The sequence below is a fragment of the Vitis riparia genome, chromosome 18 (assembly GCF_004353265.1).
Source record: "Vitis riparia cultivar Riparia Gloire de Montpellier isolate 1030 chromosome 18, EGFV_Vit.rip_1.0, whole genome shotgun sequence".
NCBI lineage: Eukaryota > Viridiplantae > Streptophyta > Magnoliopsida > Vitales > Vitaceae > Vitis > Vitis riparia.
Genome location: NC_048448.1, coordinates 20,276,828 through 20,293,240, shown reverse-complemented (window position 1 = coordinate 20,293,240; position 16,413 = coordinate 20,276,828). Strand labels below are relative to the sequence as shown.

The window sequence follows — 16,413 nt, the reverse complement described above, 5'->3', positions numbered from 1 at the left end:
GTTAGAGTTTCCATAATTTTTGTCTTCCACCATCTAGAGAGAAAGGGAGCTATAGCCTTCACCCTCTTTTCCTCCCCACCAAAAGTGTACCAAGAACAAGGTTGAGTCATCGGGCGGAAGATCATGGGTTTACAAGACGTCCAACAACTTCAAGGTTGTCTTCAACACTTGGATTTTAAGGTTTGGGAACATTCAAACCTAAAGGTTAGTTCTTTAACCCTAAAAGATCAATTTTTAAAAAAATTGCTATTGCTTTCGTTGCTTAGATCTAAGATGCCAACACTTTCATAGTATCATTCAGTGAGGATCAACTTCTTTTAATTGAAGAAGACTCTTCCAATGAGTCAAATGAGTCTTCCTCACAATTATCTTGTGATTGTGTGGAAAATTGTCTTTGTAATATTAAAAGAATAAATGTTATAACAAGTGAACAAAACTTCTTACTAGAATTAATAGATAACATTCCACATCCAAACATCCAAAGGAAATACTTCAAAAAAATACCTAGAATTTCAAAAACTAGATAAAGAACACAAATTAGAAAATACGAATCAATACAATTTACAAATTGTATTAGAACAATTTTCTAAAACTAAACCAATAGGCATTCAAGACCTTCAAAATGAAATAAGTCCGATAAAACTTCAAATCAATACTATGATAAGTCAAAATCAAGAAATAGAAAACAAACTTCAAATCTTATAAAATAATAAGTCAGAAAACACCAAAGATAAACAAGTGAAAGGTAGAGAATCTTTTGAATTGTTTATAAAAACTATAACTAGGATGAAATCTCAAAAATGGTATGTCAAAGTAAAACTCTTTATCAAACTTGACTTTTCAAAATAATTTTTAGCATTAGTTGATTTTGGTGCTAAAGTGCAACCAGTTATGGGAGCTTACAACCAATTAAACTGATTAGATATAGGCTCAACTGATTGGGAACCAACTCACCCCTATTAGGCATCTCAATAATTGCACACAATTTAACTAGGCAAAGAAAAAAACGCACCTCAATACCTCAACTTGCACAAATGCTCACAAAACCAACAACATGGGCAAGTGGCATAGTTGAGTAGGAATAGCTTTGAAGCAATGAAGTGGGAGGGTTTGGAAGATTTTTTTTGCTTATATATACAAGAATCATAAGTAGAAAAAAATATTCTCAGAATGATAGATGATCACTAGGTAAATAAGTTATAGTTTGTGTGTGTGTGTGTGTGTTTGTAATCTTTTATTTTTAAGTGTTTTAGTGAAGTTGTTTTCTTTTTAGTCCTTGTGTTTTGTGTTTTTCTTTTTGTGCCTTTCTTAGGCCAAGGGGTCAAAGGACTTAGTTCACCTTCAGTTTGGTTGTTTGTGCTTGAAAAAAACTATAACTTAGGTCAATGGTTATAAGGACTAAAAAGAGTCTCCATTGGCTTAGGTCTGTAGTTACAAGGACCAAAATGAGTCTTTACAAAGAGCAAAGGCTATGGTTGTAAGGGTTGAAATTCAAGCAACCTTGGCCTTAGTTCCTACAATCTCATACATATACATAAACTCATCCAAATCATCTGGCTATGATGACTCGCCAAGAGCAATCTGACCAAAATCTTCTTTCATTGAAGCAGGTGATGCTTATTTCAATGGGAGCCTTATGTTTGGTGTAAACCCAAGTCCTAGTCCTAAAGCCCATAGCACAAGGCTAGTGTTTTGTTAAGGGTTCTGAGTTTGAGAGAAGGAATCCAAATGACTTTCCACTCTTGGATATTGTTGTTGTTGTAGTTTTTGTTGTTTCATTTTTAAATTTTAGTTTCTAAGGTCCTTCCCTCTCTCTTGAAATTAAAATTTTATTATTTTATTTCTTTAACTAGCACTCACACCTCCAAAACTCCTACCAGTACTATTATTGATTAAAGGTTCCCTATGGAGACGACCTAATTGCTATACAATTGTTAGTTTTTTTTTCTATATATATTTTTGGTTTCAAAGTTAAGTGTTTCAACAACTTCTCTAGTTAAAAATTATGTTTTTGTAAAACTTTATTGAAAAAAAATTTACATATTTAGTTTTAAATTAGAAAAAAACAACTAAATCACTCAATTAGTTAGGCTCGACTAGTCGAGGATTGGTTGAGGTTACTAAGAATTCTCTCTTTCTTCTAATAGTTAGGGTGTAGCCAGTTTATGCATAGTCTCAATCGATCAAGGGGCATTTTAGTGGCAATTGAGGATTAAATACACCTTTAGTTGAGCTTAGAAACCCCAATAGTTACTTGTAGAGCATTTAATTCCTTATGACTAGTTAATCAATCAAATCGGTGTTGAACTAGTCAAGGGTTGACTTTTATGACTTTTTAGGTTCTTGAGCTGGAAACATATAAATTGAAGATTTTTAGAGCATTTATTGACTTGAGAAAAACTACATTCAATTAAAAAATATTCTTTCCCTTGTTTAAAGCTCTTCATCCAAGTGCATTGATTTATCACTTGCGAATTTTATTAGTGCACCTTTCATATCCATCCTTGTTTCCTTTGTATGAGACAAACTTGTATCTAGGATTGGAAGTGAAAAATGGGTATTGCTTTAATACCACTTGAATAACAACTGAAAGTCCAATAGCGAACACCCAAAGGGGAGGAGGTGAATGGTTGATTTAAAATTTTAAATAAAGATTTGTATGCTATATCAAATTCTTTTACCTTAAGAATTTTTCAGGGTTATACTGGATATTCGAAAAGGAGTTCACCCAAAATCTAGAATGATAAAACTTAATTTTTATGATTAATTGACATCCAACGATTATTTGGGGATAAAATAAATTAATTAATAATATCTTGAGAGATGTTAAGGATAACAATAATTAGTTATAGGGATAACCACCATAACCACAAAGCTAACCACCCTAACAACCTTAATAGCAATCCCAACAAATCAATCAAACTTAATAAAATAAAATCTAAGAAGGAATATATAGATATACACCTTTTATGAAAACCTTGAAACATATTAGGGATAATCAATTTAATCTATTCTAAGTAATTCAAACAAACTATCAAATGTAAAAGATATAGATAATGAGGCACAAGATTTTTATGTGAAAATCCCCCACAAACTGTGCAGATAAAAAACCACGAGGTCTAAGACCTACCAATCTAAAACATTTTAAGTCCAAAAATAATGTTGAACCTTTTATACCTCAAAGAAGCCTTATATGTCATAAGCCAAACCTTTTTAAGCATGCTTGTGACTTCCTAGTTGGAAAAATAGAAACCCTTGGACTTCAATGGAGAGCAAGTCACTATATAAATAGAATTTTATTGCCAAACATAAAATGGAACAAAATTTACAACATATAAACAAGACTTAATGCTCTAACAATCTCCCCTTTTGGCAATTTTGTGACAAAACATTGTTACATAAACTTACCCAAACTCTCATAAAGGAGTTTACATAACACACATTATCGCTCAATTAAAAATTAAACCAAGGGAATGCTTTGCATCACTTTGTAGTTCTTATCTTCCAACGTTGTAACCTGCACACATATGGAAAATAATACCAAAGGTAAAGTAGTGTGAAAGATAAAATAATATCATAAAAGAACAAAGGATAGTTTGAGACTTTGCTTGATGCATTTTGAAAGCATAAAAAAGAAATAGATTCTTATAATGACGTCAAGGTGCAAAGCAAAGCTCAAAAGGAATTTGAATGTATGCCAATCAAGTCAACATAATAAAAACTAGATATTTCACAATAATTTAATAGTAAAGTGACAAAAGCTTTTCACAACCAAAATATACAAAAGGAAAAACATGGGAAAAATATTTTTTGATTGAGAGTAGTTCTAGAGAGATAGACAATTCAAACAATAATATTTTACAAAAAAAAAAAAAAATTGCGTCAAGTATCTCTATTGAACTTTAATGTCAAGCTTTCTAGGGTTGATTTGGTTTACTTCAATGTCTCATATTCAATTTCCACCAATATTTCAATTCAATTCCCTTAATGAATAATTAAAGAATAAAAAATAACTAACTCCCGGCCCCCTAAATTAAGGAGTTTCTATGATTACCCTATATTCCCTTATTTATAACTCTCCCTTTTAAAATGAATTAAATATTCAATATATGATCTCCCCCTTTTTCTTTATTTAAGCGATTCAATATTCTCCATCTGTTTTCTTTATTTAAGAGGGTTGTTAAATATTCAATGTTCTCACCCTTTTGTCACAGAAATGGGAAAGTAATAGAAATATAAACACGAGAAAGCACATAAGAGATAAATAGAAGAGTGAAAAACACATAGATACGTATATATCAATAATATGATTTTGGATACATAAGATAAGCAATGAATAAACATACAGATAAACAAACATACATACAAGGAAAAATAAAATAACTAAGCACTTGGAGGAGGTGGAGGAAGGAAAGAGCTCAAATCGCTTTGAGTATGGATCCAAGCAATTATATAGGTCAACTGACCCTACAACTCATGGAGTTGAACATCTTATGAGTCTAACCTTTGAAGCATTGAGGTCATGGGATCCATCTCCTAAGTAGTCGAGTTTATGGAAGTTGATGTTCCATGAGAAGCTCTAAATGATCTAGCATGACCCCGACTGGAGCGAGTCCTTAGAGTAACCTTAGGAATGGGTGCATCCTGCTCCATGGCTCAGATCTCATCTTCCTTAGTAAGTGCCTCTTGAGTAGCCTATTATGCTGGTGCAGCATTCTCAGGGTCGTCGGGAACCGAAGGAACCATGGGACCATACATGTGGTTGTAGTGTTTAGCCCAAGAGCTCTCATCTAACAAGACATAACCAACCTAGACCCTTTATTCAATAGTAATCTCAAAGCCAATATGCTATAATAGTTTAGAAGTGAGGAGTTTGAAAGGAAGTGCACCACAATAGAAGGAAAAATCTCAATAGGAGGTGGTGATATTGATGATAACCTACCCAATGCTGAACTATTATCCTAAGAGGATGGAATGTATGAAACAAGTAGTCGATTGACAAATCTCAGTATGATGGGACAAGGAATAGAAAGAGTAAGGAAAGTAGCAAGAATCCAAGTTGGCTTGGAGAAGCTAGCCAATGGAATATACATGGGAAGCTTTCAAGAAGCACCATACAAAGAAACTGGAATAAAAACAAGCTCTCCAAGAGTGAGAGCCTAAACCTCTGGAAAGGAAGAGAGGAAGACATGCATCAAGTCGAGGCATGCTGAGTACACGCTTGGTTGACAACGAAGTGATTTAAAAGGATTGACCAAACATGATCACCTAGAAGGAGCAACCAGGAGAAATGATATGCCTTCACATAGAACATGTGGACTAGAAGAAGATTATATGATTCTTATAAAGTAAACAAGAACTCCCACCCTCTCCCGCTGAAAATGGTAGGAAAAGAAATAACCTGAAAGGCACGAAGGTCGATAGAACACTCGATCTCAATATGATGGCTATGAAAAAAGGCATAAAAATGATCACGAGACTCCCGAGAATAGAAACACTCAATAGGAAGATCAAAGTGGTCAAAAGGTCCCTAAAAAGCAATGCCTTAAATGGGGTCAGGTGATCCAAGAGGAGTTGACTCTCATTGATGCCTACATCTAGACATAACTAAGGGAATGCTAAAGGACACAAAAATAGAGAAAAATATGGAGAAAATAAAAACCATTAGAAATGTCCTAAAAGAGGTATCGAACAATACTTTAAAGTCAAAAACTCAAAAATAATGAAAACTAACCCCAAATGTCAAAGAGATGGAATCCTAGAGCGCTTTAGAGATTAGAAAAACATTTGAAATACAAAAAAACGTGTTGGATGGGTTTTCATACCCAGACGTACCGCTGGATACAGATTAGCGCTCGAGTGGGATGCTCGTTAGATGTAACTTAGAGGGCTTAAGAGATAAAGCTTAGCTAGCTTAAGCGGTAAAGCCACTGGATGAGACTTGAGCATTGGATGCAGCGCTCGAGCAAGCATAACCTAATTTCAATTCTAATAAATGATAGAATACTCAACTAACTAACTTAAAGGGAAGGATTGACACAAAATGAAGGAACTTTTAATATATTAATCAAAGTAAGCAGATAATTAAGTCCGTATGCTTTTAATATTAGCTCAATCAATAATAAATTAAGTTACTTAAGACAATACATATAAATTCATCAAGAATCAATTTCCAAGTTCATAGGTTAGAGTTAATCATAATCTTAAATTCGAAAACCCAATGCATAACCATCAATGTAGAAGAGAGTCAACATAGAAACATAAGCATTGATGTTCAAGGGAATACGATTACTGTCTAGTTCTATATTTTGAAATTGATCACTTAGAATAAATCCAATCATGTCTTTAGTCAAATTAAAAAACACATCTGATTACTACCCAAAAGTGCCATTTTACACCTTCAAGTCATTATGTTTAAGCACTTTTGTGTAGTAATTCTTCACCTTTATTCCAATTGGCATGTTAAGGACCTAGCAATGACTTCTAATCATATTTGTGGCTAGTTTTAGTGTTTTGACATCTTTTTGGATCATTAAGACAAGCCAACCAAAGAAGAATAGCAAAGAAAAGCAAAGAGAAGCAAGGAGGAAATCAGAGGACAGCAGCTGCAGTCTTCTTGGGCACTTTTGGAGCACTTCCCGAAGTCCATTTTCCACATGCTATATACCGTTTCAAAGCTCAGGAAGTCAAAAATCCAACGCTTCAAACCGTGTACGATTTGGAGCTGAAACGAGGAAGTTATGGCCTTCGGAAGACAACTGCTCCAGGTGTGCGAAAATTTCGCACACCCCCTTCAGGTGTGCGAATGGTGTGCGAGTTTCGCACACCCCCTTCAGGTGTGCGAAAATTTCGCACACCCCATGCGTGGTGCGAAATCTCCTCTGTTTTTGCCGACTCCACTTTAGATATTTTCTTAAGTATTTTTTGATGTAATTTCCTTTCTTCTCCTTGTAACAAGCCAATGAAAAGCTTTGCTTTTGTAAAAACTATATAAGGGGTGGAAATCACCTCTTGAAGACATGTATCATGCGTGTTATGCTTAACACTTAGCAATATACAGAGCTCTCTCATTTTCTATTTTCTCTTTACTATTTTCTTTTTCTTGGAAGCCAAACAACCTCTGAGGATGTTTTCTCAGAGGATGAGAGGCTAAACTCTTGGTTTCTTGGAGTGAAGGAAGCTAGGTGAAAAGTCCAAATGCAAAGGTGGAAAACACTCGTGCCTTAAATACAGGTAGTTGAAGTTCATAAATGGCTTTTAAATCCAAAGTTTTGCTTTAAATCCCTTAGAATCACTTTGAATGGCCAATACATGGTAAGCTTCAGGTCTTTGTGGATGCTTATTACTAGATCCATATTAGTCCATTAGTTATCATGTACGAGCCATTGGAAAGTGGTTCAAGGTGAAGACCCATAGTGTCTAAAGCCATTAATGGACCTTGACTACCATTTCTATTGATCTTTTATGGATTAAATCTTCATTGTTAAACCTATACCGGTTCGGGAAATAACTATAGGTTAAATCCCCAATGCGAGGAGAAAAATCCGGAATTTTCCACTTTGCATTCTAAACTTGATCCTAGCAATCCTTAGCTCCGAGAAACTTTCTTTCTTCCATTTTTAATTAGTTTATGTTAATTTAGTTTTAAACACTTTCAAAACAAATTTTATTTTCTTTTAAACTTTAAGTTTTTGATAAAGGAACTCATTAAAGTCAATTTCTAATCTCGAGTATATCACTGGTAGAATGAAAACCCATCCCAGAGTTCGACCCTAGAGCCACTATACTATAGTAGCTTTGCTACACTAGTATGAGGTCATAGGTTTTATAAATGTTTTTGATTAAATGTCCCGACTGGATTTTCAAGCGAATCAAAATGGCGCCGTTGCCGGGGATGGTGCCACAATACAGTGATACAACCTTTTAGAGGCTACTTGTGATTTTCATCACAAGTTTGGTGAATTCCTTTTTCACTAACTTTATTTCCTTTCTTTTAATTTTAGAATTTCTTTTGTTTTCTTTCTAACCTTAACTTTCTTCTAGTTTTCTTTTGTTGTTGTTGTCTTCGTTTTGTTTTCAGGTAAGTAGAGATTTGTGCATGCCCTATTGGATTCGGGACCAAGAGGGAAGATTAGTAAGGATTGAGAATCCTCAAGACACAGAGTTGAATATCTGTGTAAACATCATGGACCCTCCACAAGAGGATCAGAATTCTCAACAAGGTCAAGGGGGTAATCCAAATGCATATCTATCCATGAGGGATAGAATGCACCCACCAAGGATGAGTGCACCCTCATGCATCATACCTCCTCTTGAGCAGCTAATTATAAGGCCCCATATTGTGCCCCTTCTACCAAATTTCCATGGAATGGAGAGTGAGAATCCATATGCCCACATCAAGGAGTTTGAGGAGGTGTGCAATGCCTTTAGAGAGGGAGGAGCTTCAATAGACTTGATGAGACTCAAGCTATTCCCTTTCACTTTGAAGGACAAGGCAAAAATATGGCTTAATTCTTTAAGGCCAAGGAGCATAAGGAATTGGGTTGATCTTCAGGCTGAATTTTTGAAGAAATTTTTCCCCACCCATAGGACCAATGGATTGAAGAGGCAAATCTCAAACTTTTCTGCAAAAGAAAATGAGAAGTTCCATGAATGTTGGGAAAGGTATATGGAGGCCATCAATGCTTATCCTCATCATGGCTTTGATACATGGCTCTTGGTGAGCTATTTCTATGATGGAATGTCTTCCTCCATGAAGCAAATTCTTGAAACCATGTGTGGGGGAGATTTTATGAGTAAGAATCCGGAAGAAGCCATGGATTTTTTAAGTTATGTATCTGAGGTAACAAGAGGATGGGATGAGCCCAACTCAAAGGAATTGGGAAGGATGAAAGCTCCTGTAAATCCAAAGGGTGGAATGTACATGTTAAGTGAAGACATGGACATGAAAGCTAAGGTGGCAACAATAGCAAGGAGGTTGGAAGAACTTGAGTTGAAAAAGATGCATGAAGTCCAAGCCATTTCCGAGACTCAAGCCCATGCCATGCCATGCACCATTTGCCAATCATGTGACCATGTGGTAGATGAGTGCCCAACTATGCCAGCTGTGAGGGAGATGTTAGGTGATCAAGCCAATGTTGTGGGGCAATTTAGGCCTAACAACAATGCACCTTATGGAAACACCTATAATTCAAGCTGGAGAAACCATCCAAATTTTTCTTGGAGACCAAGATCACCTTCATACCAACCACAAGCCCAAACTCAAGCACCTCAACAAACCTCTTCAGTGGAGCAAGCCATTGCAAACCTAAGCAAAGTCATGAATGACTTTGTGGGTGAACAAAGGGCAATCAACTCCCAAATGCACCAAAAGATTGAGAATGTTGAGAGTTCTCTAAATAAGAGAATGGATGGGATGCAAAATGATCTATATCAGAAGATAGATAACATTCAATACTCCATCTCTAGGCTTACCAACCTCAACACAGTGAATGAGAAAGGAAAGTTCCCCTCTCAACCAAGCCAAAATCCAAAGGGTATTCATGAAGTTGAAACCCAAGAGGGGGATTCTTCAAAGTTGAGGGAGGTCAAAGCTGTGATCACCTTGAGGAGTGGAAAGGAGGTTGATCAACCCTTGCCTAAGGTGAGGCAAGATGAAGAACTCTTGACAAAGAAAACCTTGGTTAAAGAGAGCAATAACCAAGAGGAGGAGAGTGGGAAGAAAAGTGCATCCAAATCAAGCTTTGAAGAAGAGTCGAGGATAGTGATTAAAGAAGATATGATGAAGAAACATATGCCTCCCTCTTTTCCTCAAGCTTTACATGGAAAGAAGGAAATCAAGAATTCATCAGAAATTCTTGAAGTCTTGAGACAAGTGAAGGTGAATATACCCTTACTTGATATGATCAAGCAAGTCCCCACATATGCAAAGTTTCTAAAGGACTTATGCACAGTCAAGAGAGGGCTACATGTGACAAAGAATGCATTCCTCACTGAGCAAGTAAGTGCTATCATTCAGAGTAAGTCTCCAGTCAAGTATAAAGATCCGGGTTGCCCCACCATTGCAGTCAACATTGGAGGGACACTTGTGGAGAAAGCTTTACTAGACTTGGGGGCAAGTGTGAATTTGCTCCCATACTCTGTGTACAAGCAACTGGGACTTGGAGGATTGAAGCCCACAACCATCACTCTCTCTTTAGCTGATAGGTCTGTAAAAATCCCAAGGGGGGTGATAGAGGATGTTCTAGTGCAAGTGGACAAATTCTACTATCCCGTGGATTTTGTTGTGCTTGATACCGATCCCACTGTTATGGAAGCCAATTACGTGCCAATCATCCTTGGGAGACCTTTCCTGGCTACCTCCAATGCCGTCATCAATTGTAGAAATGGGGTGATGCAGCTCACATTTGGAAACATGACTTTGGAATTAAACATATTCCATCTTTGCAAGAGGCATCTTCACCCAGAAGAGGATGAAGGATTGGAGGAGGTGTGCCTGATCAACACCTTGGTTGAAGAGCATTGTGACAAGAGCTTAGAAGAGAACTTGAATGAAAGCCTTGAAGTGCTTGAAGAAGGGTTACCTGAACCCTCTGATGTGCTAGCTACCATGTCTCCTTGGAGGAGACGGGAAAAGATCTTACCACTGCTCAATAAGGAGGACTCACAAGGAGCAACTATGGAGGACTCTCCAAAGCTTGTTTTGAAGCCACTTCCTGTTAATTTGAAGTATGCATATTTGGAGGAAGATGAGAAATGTCCAGTGGTGGTCTCTTCAAATCTCACAAGTGATCAAGAGGATAGTCTTTTGGGAGTCCTCAGAAAATGCAAGAAAGCCATTGGAGGGCAAATTTCTGATCTGAAAGGGATTAGCCCTTTGGTGTGCACCCACCATATCTATATGGAGGAAGATGCAAAACCAGTGAGGCAGCCCCAGAGGAGGTTGAATCCTCACATGCAAGAGGTGGTGAGGGGTGAAGTTCTGAAGCTACTACAAGTAGGGATCATATATCCCATTTCAGATAGCTTGTGGGTGAGCCCCACCTAAGTAGTTCCAAAGAAATCTGGTATCACTGTGATCCAGAATGAGAAAGGGGAGAAAGTCTCTACACGTCCTACCTCAGGATGGAGGGTGTGTATAGACTACAGGAGGTTGAATTCAGTGACTAGGAAGGACCATTTCCCATTGCCTTTCATGGACCAAGTCCTTGAGAGAGTCTCAGGACATCCTTTCTACTGTTTTCTAGATGGTTACTCGGGGTACTTCCAAATAGAGATTGATTTGGAAGATCAAGAAAAGACAACCTTCACATGCCCCTTTGGTACTTTTGCGTATAGGAGAATGCCCTTTGGTTTATGTAATGCTCCTGCAACTTTCCAAAGATGTATGCTAAGCATCTTCAGTGATATGGTAGAACGCATCATGGAAGTCTTCATGGATGACATCACTGTTTATGGAAGTTCTTTTGAGGAGTGTTTGTTACACTTAGAAGCAGTTCTCCACAGATGTATTGAGAAAGACATAGTGCTAAATTGGGAGAAGTGCCATTTTATGGTATAACAAGGCATTGTCTTAGGACATGTAATCTCCAAAAATGGCATTGAGGTAGATAAGGCAAAGATGGAGCTAATTGTTAAGTTGCCACCTCCCACAAATGTTAAAGGAATTAGGCAATTCCTAGGACATGCCGGGTTCTATAGGAGGTTCATTAAGGATTTCTCAAAAATCTCAAAGCCTCTTTGTGAACTCTTGGTAAAGGATGCCAAGTTTGTGTGGGATGAGAAGTGTCAGAAGAGTTTTGAGGAACTAAAGCAATTCCTCACAACTGCACCAATAGTTAGAGCCCCAAATTGGAAATTACCTTTTGAGGTAATGTGTGATGCAAGTGATCTTGCTATGGGGGCTGTTTTGGGGCAAAGAGAGGATGGAAAGCCCTATGTGATTTATTATGCGAGCAAGACTTTGAACGAGGCTCAAAGGAACTACACAACTACTGAGAAGGAGTTGTTAGCTGTAGTTTTTGCCTTGGATAAGTTTCGTGCCTATTTGGTAGGGTCCTCTATAGTGGTGTTCACTGACCATTCCGCTTTGAAGTACTTGCTAACCAAGCAAGATGCCAAGGCAAGATTGATAAGATGGATCCTTTTGCTCCAAGAATTCAATCTCCAAATCCGGGATAAAAAGGGAGTAGAAAATGTGGTAGCTGACCATTTGTCAAGACTTGTGATAGCACATGACTCACATGGTCTGCCTATCAATGATGACTTCCCTGAGGAGTCTCTCATGTCAATAGATGTAGCCCCATGGTATTCTCACATTGCGAATTACTTACTGGGGAAGTTCCAAGCGAGTGGAGTGCCCAAGACAAGAGGCATTTCTTTGCTAAGATCCATGCTTACTATTGGGAGGAGCCTTTTCTCTTCAAATATTGTGTGGATCAAATCATAAGGAAATGTGTTCCTAAACAAGAGCAATCGGGAATTCTTTCCCATTGCCATGATAGTGCATGTGGAGGTCATTTTGCCTCCCAGAAAACAGCCATGAAAGTGATCCAATCAGGGTTTTGGTGGCCTTCTCTTTTCAAGGATGCCCACTCTATGTGCAAGGGATGTGATCAGTGTCAAAGGCTTGGTAAGCTTACACGCCGAAATATGATGCCCTTGAATCCCATCTTGATAGTGGATGTCTTTGATGTTTGGGGATAGACTTCATGGGACCATTTCCAATGTCATTTGGACATTCCTACATTTTGGTGGGAGTGGATTATGTCTCTAAGTGGGTGGAAGCAATCCCATGTAGGAGCAATGATCACAAGGTGGTTCTTAAATTCCTCAAGGACAACATCTTTGCAAGATTTGGAATGCCTAAGGCCATTATAAGTGATGGAGGAACCCACTTTTGCAATAAACCTTTTGAGGCTCTTCTAGCCAAATATGGGGTTAAGCACAAGGTAGCTACACCTTATCACCCTCAAACAAGTGGCCAAGTTGAGTTAGCCAACCGGGAGATCAAGAATATATTGATGAAGGTGGTGAATGTTAATAGGAAGGATTGGTCTATTAAGCTCCTAGATTCCTTATGGGCGTATAGGACCGCTTATAAGACCATTCTTGGAATGTCTCCTTATCGCCTTGTTTATGGCAAAGCGTGCCATCTTCCAGTGGAGATTGAATATAAAGCATGGTGGGCAATCAAGAAGCTCAACATGGATTTGACAAGAGCCGGGTTGAAAAGATGTTTGGATTTGAATGAATTGGAGGAAATGAGGAATGATGCTTACCTCAATTCAAAAATTGCAAAGGAGAGGTTGAAGAAATGGCATGATCAATTGGTAAATCAGAAGAATTTTGCCAAGGGGCAAAGAGTCTTGCTTTATGACTCTAAGCTTCATCTTTTTCCGGGAAAATTGAAATCAAGATGGATGGGTCCTTTCATAATTCATGAAGTGCAACCAAATGGAGTAGTGGAACTACTCAACTTCAATAGCACTCGAACTTTCAAAGTGAATGGGCATCGTCTCAAGCCTTATATCGAATCTTTTTCCCGAGACAAGGAGGAATTCATCCTCCTTGATCCACCTCCAGCATGAAAACACTTGGTTCATGGGTGAACTTAGTCTCTCCAAAGACTAAAAAGTTCATCCTCTTTTTGTTTTCTTTTAAGTTGATTTTAGTTTAACCTAGTGTTTTCTTGTATTTATGCATGTTTTGATTTTTATTTTTGACTTTAATTTCATTCTAATGTGGTTTGAATTGGTTTTTTGTGTTAACATGTAGGTAGGAAGGCTTGAAGAATGAAGTCTTGGTGAAAACAAGGGAAAATAGGGGAGAAAAGGCAAGATTCAGCAAAATTCGCACACCCCCTTGAGGTGTGCGAAAATTTCGCACACCCCCCTACCCTGTGCGAATTTGCTTTTCCACCAACTTTCAAAATTGCATGCTCTTGTCCCTTGTGCGAATTTCACAGGTATGCGAACCTGGTGCGAACCCGATGCGAATTTGTTTTTGCGCCAATTTTCAAAACCATGCTCTCTGTCTTGGAGAATCACAGGTATGCGAAAATTTCGCACACCATTTTACCATGTGCGAAACTCATTTTTCTCTTTAAAAGCTATGTTCTCCACTTCAAAGTTTAAGCTCCTTCTTCAATTCTCTCAAAACCTCTCTTCCGATCACCCACTGCCATCCATAAAACTCCTTTCCTTCATCATCAATCATCATCAACACCACCATGGCAGCCCATCTCCAATATTCCACTCCATAGCCGCGGCATCCACTATTCATCACCTTCCATTTTCGGCAATTCCATCTCCTTCCACCATCAAAATCCTTCCAATTCGTCACCCAACACTCTAAAAACCTCCATAATCCCATCCAAACCTTGTTCTTGCCAAACCAAAGCCGGAAACCATAAGCATTCAAGCCATGGTTTCTTCTTAAGAAACCCATTGCCGCCGGCCATGGGAGCTTCAATTCTTCAAGTTTCCTCTTGAAAAGCTCCAATTTCCAAGCCCATTCACCATGAAAAAATCCTTTTCCTACCTAAGCCAACAATTCCCATCCTCAAAAGCCACAAATTTTCACCATTTCGAAAAAGCCATAATTCTTCAACCGCGTGGGTGAATAGTACCCTGTGCGAAAATTTCGCACACCCAACCCCCCTGTGCGAAAATCTCAACTTCTCCATCCCTACCTTCCATAATTCCTAGCCTCTGAGCCTCATTTCATCACTTCATCATGCCTAAGTCCCGAGGAGGATCTACTTCAGCTCCCCAGAGCAGTCAGAGAGCCGCCCCTGTGCGGGCCCCACTTGATGCACCCTCACATTTACCTGATTCTGCCCCTCAGAGCCGATACCATACGAGGAGAGCATCCGCCACGTCTGTGGCCCCTACACAAATTCCACCTCAGAGTCCTCCTTCAAAGAAAGCCAAGACTACAGAGCCAGGAGAGTCCTCCAGAGACTCGGATCAAGTCTCAGCCTTCTTCTGCCAGGCGCCCTAGGCCCAGCTTGCCCATTGAGGGCAACTCCGATTGCCGATCGAGAGACTTTCATGTCGAGACATATTTCGATCACTCTCTGATGCGACAACAGCCTGAGTTGCGGGATTCATACCGCCTACTTGAGAGGTACCATCTTGTACCCTTTATGACTTTGCCCCAGTTCTTTTATCCTCGAGTAGCTTTAGACTTTTACCAGTCTATGACTACTCGTGGCGTCCCGGTACCAGCCTCGCTCCTTTTTACCATTGATGGACGCCAGGGTATTTTGGGGGCTAGACAGATTGCCGATGCTTTCCATATCCCTTATGCACCAGCAGATCCGCTGCATTTAGACGCTGGGCCCCACTTTCTGAGTGGGACATGGTTCGTATCCTATCTCGAGGGACATCTTCCCAGAGGACCATTTTGAGGAGAGAGCTTCCCCCAGAGATGCTCCTAGTTGATGTGGTGCTTCGCGCCAATCTTTTTCCTCTTCAGCATAAAGTGCAGAGGCGAGGGCCATTATGGAGGCATTATTCCGTATCTATGAGGGCTACTACTTTGGCCCTCATCATTTGATTATGGCCGCTCTCCTCCATTTTGAGGAGAAGGTGCATACGCGGCATCTTGCGAGGGCAGACTCCATTCCTTTACTTTTCCCTCGGCTGCTATGCCATGTTTTGGCGCATATGGGTTTTCCTGCAGACCCTCATTCTGAGACCCGCCGCCATTGTCGAGAGAGCTTCTCTCTTGACCAATGGACTCAGATATGGCTCCATCGCCAGTCCCCAGAACTTCCCGAGCCAAGGGAAGTTCCTCCTGCTCCGTCCACTTCAGAGCCTCCACAGCCAGTACCAGAGGCCGCATCATCTGATGCCCCACCTACTGTTCCTCCTACATCAGAGCCGCCCATTACTATCCCTGGTGCCGAGTATCGTGCCTTGCTCGCTTCTTTCCAGACTTTGACCACTACTCAGACAGCCATTATGGAGCGCATGGACCACTTCCAGCTTCAGCAGGACCAGCAGACTCTCATTCTCCGTGAGATTCAGCAGCATCTCGGTCTTTCACCACCAGCTCCACCTGTAGCGGTTCCTTCCACAGTTGCAGCGGAGGACCCCTCCTATCCACCAGAGGAGCCTACTACTTGATCATACGATCACTCCTCTCCTTTTTTGTATCTATATGCTACGTTTTTAGATGTCTTATATATTTTGGACCACTTTTATACTGGGATTGGATGTATTCCATGTTTATTTTGTATATTGTACTCTCTCAGTTTATATAGACATCTTCTCTTTTTGTGTATTTTAGCTTCCATTTTATTTCCTCTATTCAACACACTTATGATTTTTCTTTTCTTATGCAACATGTGGTTTCTCCTGTTCATTCAGAGTCCCTTACTATCAGGAGCTATCACTTCCTCCCTTA

The 16,413-nt window shown here is 39.2% G+C and overlaps 1 pseudogene; it reads left to right on the top strand.

Moving 5' to 3' along the window:
• The first annotated feature begins 9,445 nt into the window (after positions 1-9,445).
• LOC117907826 lies at positions 9,446-13,433 on the top strand (annotated as a pseudogene).
• Positions 13,434-16,413: the final 2,980 nt, after the last annotated feature.